Raw genomic sequence first — 12,500 nt, forward strand, 5'->3', positions numbered from 1 at the left:
GAGAGAGAGAGACTGAAAGAGAGAGAGAGAGAGAGACTGAAGGAGAGATACTGAAGGAGAGAGAGAGACTGAAAAGAGAGAGAGAGAGACTGAAGGAGCGAGAGAGACTGAAAGAGAGAGAGACTGAAAGAGAGAGAGAGAGACTGAAGGAGAGTGAGACTGAAAGAGAGAGAGAGAGAGACTGAAGGAGAGATAGACTGAAAGAGAGAGAGAGAGACCCGAAGGAGAGAAAGAAGACCGTATGTGTGACAGGAATTATAACTGACTAATAATATTCTCTCTGTTTCTCTCCCACTCAAAGATATCTCTGTAGTGAATGAGAGGGTGTGAGACTGGTAGAGGGGGAGTGTGTGTGTCGCGGGGATGGGGGATCTAGTCTACTGATGATCACACTCACATAACCTCTGATTTCTCTTGGCTAGCCCAGACTCTGGTCATCAACATACAAATCACATTTTATTAGTCACATGCGCTGAATACAACAGGTGTTGTAGACCTTACAGTGAAATGCTTACTTACGAGCCCCTAACCAACAATGCAGTTTCCCAAAAATACAGACAATAACCTTAGTGGAGGTAACGGAGGTAATATGTACATGTAGGTAGAGTTATTAAAGTGACTATGTATAGATGATAACAGAGAGTAGCAGCAACGTAGAAGAGAGTGGGGAGGGGGGACAATGCAAATAGTCTGGGTGGCCATTTGATTAAATTGTTCAGCAGTCTTATGGCTTGGGGGTAGAACTTGTTTTGGTCCTAGACTTGGCTCTTCGGTACCGCTTGCTGTGCTGTAGCAGAGAGAAAAGTTTAGGACTATGGTGGCTGGAGTCTGACCATTTTTCAATCGTCTTTCCTACTGAGTTCCTATCAGAAGTTCTCTTCACTATCAGTTAGTGTGTACTATAGTTCTCTTCACTATCAGTTAGTGTGTACTGTAGTTCTCTTCACTATCAGTACTGTAGTTCTCTTCACTATCAGTTAGTGTGTACTGTAGTTCTCTTCACTATCAGTCAGTGTGTACTGTAGTTCTCTTCACTATCAGTCAGTGTGTACTGTAGTTCTCTTCACTATCAGTACTGTAGTTCTCTTCACTATCTATCAGTGTGTACTATAGTTCTCTTCACTATCAGTACTGTAGTTCTCTTCACTATCAGTACTGTAGTTCTCTTCACTATCAGTCAGTGTGTACTGTAGTTCTCTTCACTATCAGTCAGTGTGTACTGTAGTTCTCTTCACTATCAGTCAGTGTGTACTGTAGTGCTCTTCACTATCAGTTAGTGTGTACTGTAGTTCTCTTCACTATCAGTTAGTGTGTACTGTAGTTCTCTTCACTATCAGTACTGTAGTTCTCTTCACTATCAGTCAGTGTGTACTGTAGTGCTCTTCACTATCAGTCAGTGTGTACTGTAGTTCTCTTCACTATCAGTCAGTGTGTACTGTAGTTCTCTTCACTATCAGCCACTCACTCCTCTCCTCTCTTCTTCCCTCACTCCTCTCCTCTCTTCACTCCTCTCATCTCCTCTCTTCTTCCCTCACTCCTCTCTTCACTCCTCTCTTCACTCCTCTCTTCTTCCCTCTCTCCTGTCTTCACTCCTCTCCTCTCCTGTCTTCTTCCCTCACTCCTCTCCTCACTCCTCTCCTCTCTTCTTCCCTCACTCCTCTCCTCTCTTCACTCCTCTCCTCTCTTCTTCCCTCACTCTTCTCCTCTCTTCACTCCTCACTCCTCTCTTCTTCCCTCACTCCTCTCCTCTCCTATCTTCTTCCCTCACTCCTCTCCTCTCTTCACTCCTCTCCTCTCTTCTCCCTATTGATTATCCTTATTCTCTCTTCTTCCCTCACTCCTCTCCTCTCTCCTCCCTCTATCTCCTCCCTCTATCTCCTCCCTTCTTCTTTCCTCTTTCTCATTGATTGTTTTTCTGTGTGGGGTTCAGGTTGATAAAACATCTTCTGGAATCTCCAGAGTCAGTAAAAGAGATTTATGTTAAGAGAGAGAAAGAGAGATGGATGGATGAATAAGACGGGCTAATCTGGAAACCAAACCAAAGAGTTGACATCCAACAACTCTGCCTTTAGAGATGTGTCTCACTTCAAATGAATGGTCTCTTGGTGATGAGGTATCACAAATGACACACACATACACGCACACAGCTCTCTTATCTGTTCTGGGCTCTTACATGTGTCATAGGCAGAGTTGTTGTCTTCATGGTCACTGACTGACTCCTACGTCCTGTGTACGTAATGGCAAACCTGGCACAACACACACACACACACACACACACACACACACACACACACACACACACACACACACACACACACACACACACATACATACAAATTCATAGGGAGTTCCTCACAGTGTATCACATTTGTAGACAATCAGACTATTATATTGTAGATCAGAAGCTTTAGTAATTTGTTTTGAAAAGAGAGAGAGATGGAGGGAGAGAGAGATGGAGGGAGTGAGATTGAGAGATGGAGGGAGGGAGAGAGATGGAGGGAAGGAGGGAGGGAGAGAGAGAGATGGAGGGAGAGAGAGAGAGAGATGGAGGGAGGGAGAGAGATGGAGGGAGAGAGAGAGAGAGAGATGGAGGGAGGGAGAGAGAGAGAGATTGAGGGAGTGAGATTGAGAGAGATGGAGGGAGGGAGAGAGAGATGGAGGGAGTGAGATTGAGAGAGATGGAGGGAGAGAGATGGAGGGAAGGAGGGAGGGAGAGAGAGAGAGAGAGAGAGAGATGGAGGGAGAGAGAGAGAGATGGAGGGAGAGAGAGAGAGATGGAGGGAGGGAGAGAGAGAGAGATTGAGGGAGAGAGTGAGATGAGAGAGATGGAGGGAGGGAGAGAGAGAGAGAGAAAGAGAGATGGAGGGAGGGAGAGAGAGAGATTGAGGGAGAGAGTGAGATGGAGTGAGAGAGAGATATGGAGGGAGAGAGAGAGGGAGAGAGAGATATGGAGGGAGAGAGAGATGGAGGGAGAGAGAGATGGAGGGAGAGAGAGAGATGGAGGGAGAGAGAGAGATGGAGGGAGGGAGAGAGAACATTAGGTATATTTGACAGAATAACAGAATTATATACTAAATATTAGGTCAATTTTACAGAATAACAGAATTATATACTAAATATTAGGTATATTTTACAGAATAACATAATTATATACTAAATATTAGGTATATTTTACAGAATAACATAATTATATACTAAATATTAGGTATATTTTACAGAATAACAGAATTATATACTAAATATTAGGTATATTTTTGGAACAAAAAGTAACTAACTGGTAACTGGTTCTCAAGATTGAAAAGAACTGTTCTGTTCCGGAACACAGAAGAAAGGAAGACAAAATAAGGACAGAAGAAAAAGGAAAAGAAAAAGGACAACAAAGTGAAAACTCTAAAGAAACAAGAGACCATAATACAAGAAACAGCACTATAGAGAGATAGAACAACAACAACGCAGCCACTGCCAGCTAGCCTACTTCAGCAGTACTGTATCATTTGAATTATTTTAGTCAATAAGATTCCTGCTACGTAAGTTTAACTTTCTGAACATTCGAGACGTGTAGTCCACTTGTCATTCCAATCTCCTTTGCATTAGCGTAGCCTCTTCTGTAGCCTGTCAACTATGTGTCTGTCTATCCCTGTTCTCTCCTCTCTGCACAGACCATACAAACGCTCCACACCGCGTGGCCGCGGCCACTCTAATCTGGTGGTCCCAGCGCGCACGACCCACGTGGAGTTCCAGGTCTCCGGTAGCCTCTGGAACTGCCGATCTGCGGCCAACAAGGCAGAGTTCATCTCAGCCTATGCCTCCCTCCAGTCCCTCGACTTCTTGGCACTGACGGAAACATGGATCACCACAGATAACACTGCTACTCCTACTGCTCTCTCTTCGTCCGCCCACGTGTTCTCGCACACCCGAGAGCTTCTGGTCAGCGGGGTGGTGGCACCGGGATCCTCATCTCTCCCAAGTGGTCATTCTCTCTTTCTCCCCTTACCCATCTGTCTATCGCCTCCTTTGAATTCCATGCTGTCACAGTTACCAGCCCTTTCAAGCTTAACATCCTTATCATTTATCGCCCTCCAGGTTCCCTCGGAGAGTTCATCAATGAGCTTGATGCCTTGATAAGCTCCTTTCCTGAGGACGGCTCACCTCTCACAGTTCTGGGCGACTTTAACCTCCCCACGTCTACCTTTGACTCATTCCTCTCTGCCTCCTTCTTTCCCTCCTCTCCTCTTTTGACCTCACCCTCTCACCTTCCCCTCTACTCACAAGGCAGGCAATACGCTCGACCTCATCTTTACTAGATGCTGTTCTTCCACTAACCTCACTGCAACTCCCCTCCAAGTCTCCGACCACTACCTTGTATCCTTTTCCCTCTTGCTCTCATCCAACACTTCCCACACTGCCCCTACTCGGATGGTATCGCGCCGTCCCAATCTTCGCTCTCTCTCCCCGCTACTCTCTCCTCTTCCATCCTATCATCTCTTCCCTCTGCTCAAACCTTCTCCAACCTATCTCCTGATTCTGCCTCCTCAACCCTCCTCTCCTCCCTTTCTGCATCCCTTGATTCTCTATGTCCCCTATCCTCCAGGCCGGCTCGGTCCTCCCCTCCTGCTCCGTGGCTCGACGACTCATTGCGAGCTCACAGAACAGGGCTCCGGGCAGCCGAGCGGAAATGGAGGAAAACTCGCCTCCCTGCGGACCTGGCATCCTTTCACTCCCTCCTCTCTACATTTTCCTCTTCTGTCTCTGCTGCTAAAGCCACTTTCTACCACTCTAAATTCCAAGCATCTGCCTCTAACCCTAGGAAGCTCTTTGCCACCTTCTCCTCCCTCCTGAATCCTCCCCCCCTCCTCCCTCTCTGCAGATGACTTCGTCAACCATTTTGAAAAGAAGGTCGACGACATCCGATCCTCGTTTGCTAAGTCAAACGACACCGCTGGTTCTGCTCACACTGCCCTACCCTGTGCTCTGACCTCTTTCTCCCTCTCTCTCCAGATGAAATCTCGCGTCTTGTGACGGCCGGCCGCCCAACAACCTGCCCGCTTGACCCTATTCCCTCCTCTCTTCTCCAGACCATTTCCAGAGACCTTCTCCCTTACCTCACCTCGCTCATCAACTCATCCCTGACCGCTGGCTACGTCCCTTCTGTCTTCAAGAGAGCGAGAGTTGCACCCCTTCTGAAAAAACCACCTCGATCCCTCCGATGTCAACAACTACAGACCAGTATCCCTTCTTTCTTTTCTCTCCAAAACTCTTGAACGTGCCGTCCTTGGCCAGCTCTCCCGCTATCTCTCTCAGAATGACCTTCTTGATCCAAATCAGTCAGGTTTCAAGACTAGTCATTCAACTGAGACTGCTCTTCTCTGTATCACGGAGGCCCTCCGCACTGCTAAAGCTAACTCTCTCTCCTCTGCTCTCATCCTTCTAGACCTATCGGCTGCCTTCGATACTGTGAACCATCAGATCCTCCTCTCCACCCTCTCCGAGTTGGGCATCTCCGGCGCGGCCCACGCTGGATTGCGTCCTACCTGACAGGTCGCTCCTACCAGGTGGCGTGGCAAGAATCTGTCTCCTCACCACGCGCTCTCACCACTGGCGTCCCCCAGGGCTCTGTTCTAGGCCCTCTCCTATTCTCGCTATACACCAAGTCACTTGGCTCTGTCATAACCTCACATGGTCTCTCCTATCATTGCTATGCAGACGACACACAATTAATCTTCTCCTTTCCCCTTCTGATGACCAGGTGGCGAATCGCATCTCTGCATGTCTGGCAGACATATCAGTGTGGATGACGGATCACCACCTCAAGCTGAACCTCGGCAAGACGGAGCTGCTCTTCCTCCCGGGGAAGGACTGCCCATTCCATGATCTCGCCATCACGGTTGACAACTCCATTGTGTCCTCCTCCCAGAGCGCTAAGAACCTTGGCGTGATCCTGGACAACACCCTGTCGTTCTCAACTAACATCAAGGCGGTGGCCCGTTCTTGTAGGTTCATGCTCTACAACATCCGCAGAGTACGACCCTGCCTCACACAGGAAGCAGCGCAGGTCCTAATCCAGGCACTTGTCATCTCCCGTCTGGATTACTGCAACTCGCTGTTGGCTGGGCTCCCTGCCTGTGCCATTAAACCCCTACAACTCATCCAGAACGCCGCAGCCCGTCTGGTGTTCAACCTTCCCAAGTTCTCTCACGTCACCCCGCTCCTCCGCTCTCTCCACTGGCTTCCAGTTGAAGCTCGCATCCGCTACAAGACCATGGTGCTTGCCTACGGAGCTGTGAGGGGAACGGCACCTCAGTACCTCCAGGCTCTGATCAGGCCCTACACCCAAACAAGGGCACTGCGTTCATCCACCTCTGGCCTGCTCGCCTCCCTACCACTGAGGAAGTACAGTTCCTGCGCAGCCCAGTCAAAACTGTTCACTGCTCTGGCCCCCCAATGGTGGAACAAACTCCCTCACGACGCCAGGACAGCGGAGTCAATCACCACCTTCCGGAGACACCTGAAACCCCACCTCTTTCAGGAATACCTAGGATAGGATAAAGTAATCCTTCTCAACCCCCCTTAAAATATTTAGATGCACTATTGTAAAGTGGCTGTTCCACTGGATGTCTTAAGGTGAACGCACCAATTTGTAAGTCGCTCTGGATAAGAGCGTCTGCTAAATGACTTAAATGTAAATGTAAATGTAACACCACAGATTTGGGGCGGCAGGGTAGCCTAGTGGTTAGAGCATTGGGCTAGTAACCGACTAGTAACCGAAAGGTTCTCAAGATTGAAAAGAACTGTTCTGTTCCGGAACACCACAGATTTGTATTTTTTTCTCATCCAACCCCTGTCCCCCTATTTATTTTCAAGTCTGGTTGTTTGCTTGCTGTTGCGCCAGGGTCACATGTGTGTGTGGGAGAAACATTTATCCCACTCTCTCTTTCTCTGACTCTCTCTCCCTCCTTCCCTCGCTCCAAGACAGGCTGGGGCTCTTCTCTACCCTCCAGGACTAGAATTCTACACCTACTAATATCTCTCTCTCTCTTTCTCCCTGTCTCTATCCCTTCTCAGCTACTAATATATATATCTCTCTCTTTCTCCCTGTCTCTATCCCTTCTCAGCTACTAATATATATATATCTCTCTCTTTCTCCCTGTCTCTATCCCTTCTCAGCTACTAATATATATATATCTCTCTCTTTCTCCCTGTCTCTATCCCTTCTCAGCTACTAATATATATATCTCTCTCTTTCTCCCTGTCTCTATCCCTTCTCAGCTACTAATATACAGTATATATATATCTCTTTCTCTCTGTCTCTATCCCTTCTCAGCTACTAATATATATATCTCTTTCTTTCTCCCTGTCTCTATCCCTTCTCAGCTACTAATATACAGTATATATCTCTCTCTTTCTCCCTGTCTCTATCCCTTCTCAGCTACTAATATATATATCTCTCTCTTTCTCCCTGTCTCTATCCCTTCTCAGCTACTAATATATATATCTCTCTCTTTCTCCTGTCTCTATCCCTTCTCAGCTACTAATATATATATATATATATATATATATATCTTTCTCTCTGTCTCTATCCCTTCTCAGCTACTAATATACAGTATATATCTCTCTCTTTCTCTCTGTCTCTGTCCCTTCTCAGTCTCTCAGCTGAATAGGAACTAACCCACATCTGTTTGAGAAGAGGTGGCAAAGAGAGGGGAAGGAGGAGGAGAGGGTGATGGAGGTAGAGGAGTATTGACTGTGTGTTTCCAGCCAATGCTGGGGCTGAGGGATGGTGTGTGTGTTTATGTGTATGTGTTTGTGTGTGATTTGTGTGCGTGAGGGAAAGTGGATCGCTGGCCTCTCCCTTCGCACGCAGTCCCTCCATTCCTCCCTCCTTTTCCTCTTTCTCTCTTTTTCCTCTAGCCCAGCTGTTCTCTCCCCCTTTCACACCACACTACACTGCTCTACTCTACACTACACTACACCACACTACACTAGACTACACCACACTACACTACACCACACTACTCTACACTACACTACATCACTACACTACTCTACACTACACTACACTACACTGCACTACACTACACCACACTACATCACTACTCTACACCACACTACTCTACACCACACTACACCACACTACATCACTACACTACACTACACTACACTACACTACACCACTACTCTACACTACATCACTACTCTACACTACACACACCACACTACACTACACTACATCACTACTCTACTCTACACTACACTACATCACTACTCTACTCCACACTACATAAATATACTCTACACTACACTACCCACACTACACCACTATACTACACAACTCTACACCACTATACCACAATACACTATTCTACACTACACTGTACTATACTACACTACTCTACACCACACAACACTATACTGTACTACACCATACTATCCGACACCGCTACACTATAATATACAATACTACACTACACTACTACACTATACTACAATATACGACAGTATATTATACTATACTATACTATACTATACTATACATCACTGTGCTATGCCACACTGTAATATACTATACCATATGTTACACCACACCACTATAATATACTACACTATACTACACTATACTATACATCACTATGCCACACTGTAACATACTATACCATATGTTACACCACACCACTATAATATACTACACTACTCTACACTACGCTACACCACTACTCTACACTACACCACACCCCTACACTACACTACACTACACCTCTACACTACACTACACCTCTACACTACACTACACCACACTACATCACTACACTACACTACACCTCTACACTACATCATCACTACACTACACTACACCACACTACATCACTACACTACACTACACTACACCACACTACATCTCTACTCTACTCTACACTACTACACCACACTACACCACTACACTACTCTGCACCACTATACTACACTACACAATCATACGCCACTATACCACAATACACCATTCTACACTACACTGTACTACACTACACCGCACCGCTATACTACACTACTCTACACCACACAACACTATACTGTACTACACCATACTATCCGACACCGCTACACTATAATATACAATACTACACTACTACACTATACTACAATATACTACACTATTCTATACTATACTATACATCACTGTGCTATGCCACACTGTAATATACTATACCATACTATACTATAATATAATATTCTACACTACACTGTACCATACTACACTACTCTACACCACACAACACTATACTGTACTACACCATACTATCTGACACCGCTACACTATAATATACAATACTACACTACACTACTACACTATACTACAATATACGACAGTATATTATACTATACTATACTATACTATACATCACTGTGCTATGCCACACTGTAATATACTATACCATACTATACTACACCACACCACTATAATATACTACACTACTCTACACTACGCTACACCACTACACTACACCACACCACTACACTACACTACACCACTACTCTACACTACACTACACCACTACACCACTACTCTACACTACACCACTACTCTACACTACACCACTACTCTACACTACACCACTACACTACACTACACCACTACTCTACACTACACTACACCACTACACCACTACTCTACACTACACCACTACTCTACACTACACCACTACTCTACACTACACCACTACACTACACCACTACTCTACACTACACCACTACTCTACACTACACCACTACTCTACACTACACCACTACTCTACACTACACCACTACTCTACACCACTACTCTACACTACACCACTACTCTACACTACACCACTACTCTACACCACTACTCTACACTACACCACTACTCTACACCACTACTCTACACTACACCACTACTCTACACTACACCACTACTCTACACCACTACTCTACACTACACCACTACTCTACACTACACCACACCACCACTACTCTACACCACACCACTACTCTACACTACACCACTACTCTACACTACACCACTACTCTACACCACTACTCTACACTACACCACTACTCTACACTACACCACTACTCTACACTACACCACTACTCTACACTACACCACACCACTACTCTACACTACACCACACCACACCAATACTCTACACTACACCACTACTCTACACTACACCACTACTCTACACTACACTACACCACACCACTACTCTACACTACACCACACCACACCACTACTCTACACTACACCACTACTCTACACTACACATCTACTCTACACTACACTACACCACACCACTACTCTACACTACACCACACCACACCACTACTCTACACTACACCACTACTCTACACTACACATCTACTCTACACTACACTACACCACACCACTACTCTACACTACACCACTACTCTACACTACACCACTACTCTACACTACACCACACCACTACTCTACACTACACCACTACTCTACACTACACCACACCACTACTCTACACCACACCACTACTCTACACTACACCACTACTCTACACCACTACTCTACACTACACCACTACTCTACACTACACCACTACTCTACACCACTACTCTACACTACACCACTACTCTACACTACACCACTACTCTACACTACACCACTACTCTACACCACTACTCTACACTACACCACTACTCTACACTACACCACTACTCTACACTACACCACACCACTACTCTACACTACACCACACCACTACTCTACACTACACCACTACTCTACACTACACCACTACTCTACACTACACTACACCACACCACTACTCTACACTACACCACACCACACCACTACTCTACACTACACCACTACTCTACACTACACACATCTACTACACTACACTACACTACACCACACCACTACTCTACACTACACCACTACTCTACACTACACCACTACTCTACACTACACCACACCACTACTCTACACTACACCACTACTCTACACTACACCACACCACTACTCTACACCACACCACTACTCTACACTACACCACTACTACACTACACACACCACTACTCTACACTACACCACACCACTACTCTACACTACACCACTACTCTACACCACTACTCTACACTACACCACTACTACACACTACACTACACCACTACTCTACACCACTACTCTACACTACACCACTACTCTACACTACACCACTACTCTACACTACACCACTACTCTACACTACACCACACCACTACTCTACACTACACCACACCACTACTCTACACTACACCACACCACACCACTACTCTACACTACACCACTACTCTACACTACACATCTACTCTACACTACACTACACTACACCACACCACTACTCTACACTACACCACACCACAACACTACTCTACACTACACCACTACTCTACACTACACATCTACTCTACACTACACTACACCACACCACTAATCTACACTACACCACACCACTACTCTACACTACACCACTACTCTACACTACACCACTACACTACACCACTACTCTGTACTATGCTATACTGTACTGTACTATACTGTACTATACTATACTATACTGTACTATGCTATACTGTACTATACTATACTGTACTATGCTATACTGTACCATACCATACCATACTGTACTATACTATACTATACTGTACTATACTGTACTGTACTATACTATACTATGCTATACTGTACTGTACTATACTATGCTATACTGTACTATACTATACTATACTATACTGTACTATACTGTACTGTACTGTACTATACTATGCTATACTGTACTATACTCTACTGTACTATACTGTACTATACTATACCGTGCTATACTATACTGTACTATACTGTACTATACTATACTGTGCTATACTGTACTATACTGTACTGTACTATACTATACTGTACTGTACTATACTATACTAGGCTATACTATACTATACTGTACTATACTATACTAGGCTATACTATACTATACTGTACTATACTGTACTGTACTGTACTATACTATGCTATACTATACTGTACTATACTGTACTATACTATACTGTGCTATACTGTACTATACTATACTGTACTATACTGTACTATACTATACTGTGCTATACTGTACTATACTATACTGTACTGTACTATACTACACTATGCTATACTGTACTATGCCATATTGGACTATACTATACTGTACTGTGCTATACCGCACTATACTATATTATACTATACCATGCTATATTGTACCATACCATACCATACTGTACTATGCTATCATATACTGTACTATGCTATACTATGCTATACCATACTATACTAAAATACACCCACACACCACACACACCTACCACCCACACCTACCACACACCCACCACACACACCTACCACCCACACCTACCACATACCTACCACATACACCTACCACACACCCACCACACACACCTACCACCCACACACTACACACACCTACCACACACACCTACAC

The 12,500-nt window shown here is 45.0% G+C and overlaps 1 protein-coding gene across 1 annotated transcript in view; it reads left to right on the forward strand.

Annotated features, from left to right (window-relative positions):
• The window catches only part of LOC115127271 (trithorax group protein osa-like), a 168,037-nt gene that overhangs the window by 37,168 nt on the left and 118,369 nt on the right, over positions 1–12,500 (forward strand). The window lies entirely within an intron of this gene.

Source organism: Oncorhynchus nerka, linkage group LG12, assembly GCF_034236695.1.
Source record: "Oncorhynchus nerka isolate Pitt River linkage group LG12, Oner_Uvic_2.0, whole genome shotgun sequence".
NCBI lineage: Eukaryota > Metazoa > Chordata > Actinopteri > Salmoniformes > Salmonidae > Oncorhynchus > Oncorhynchus nerka.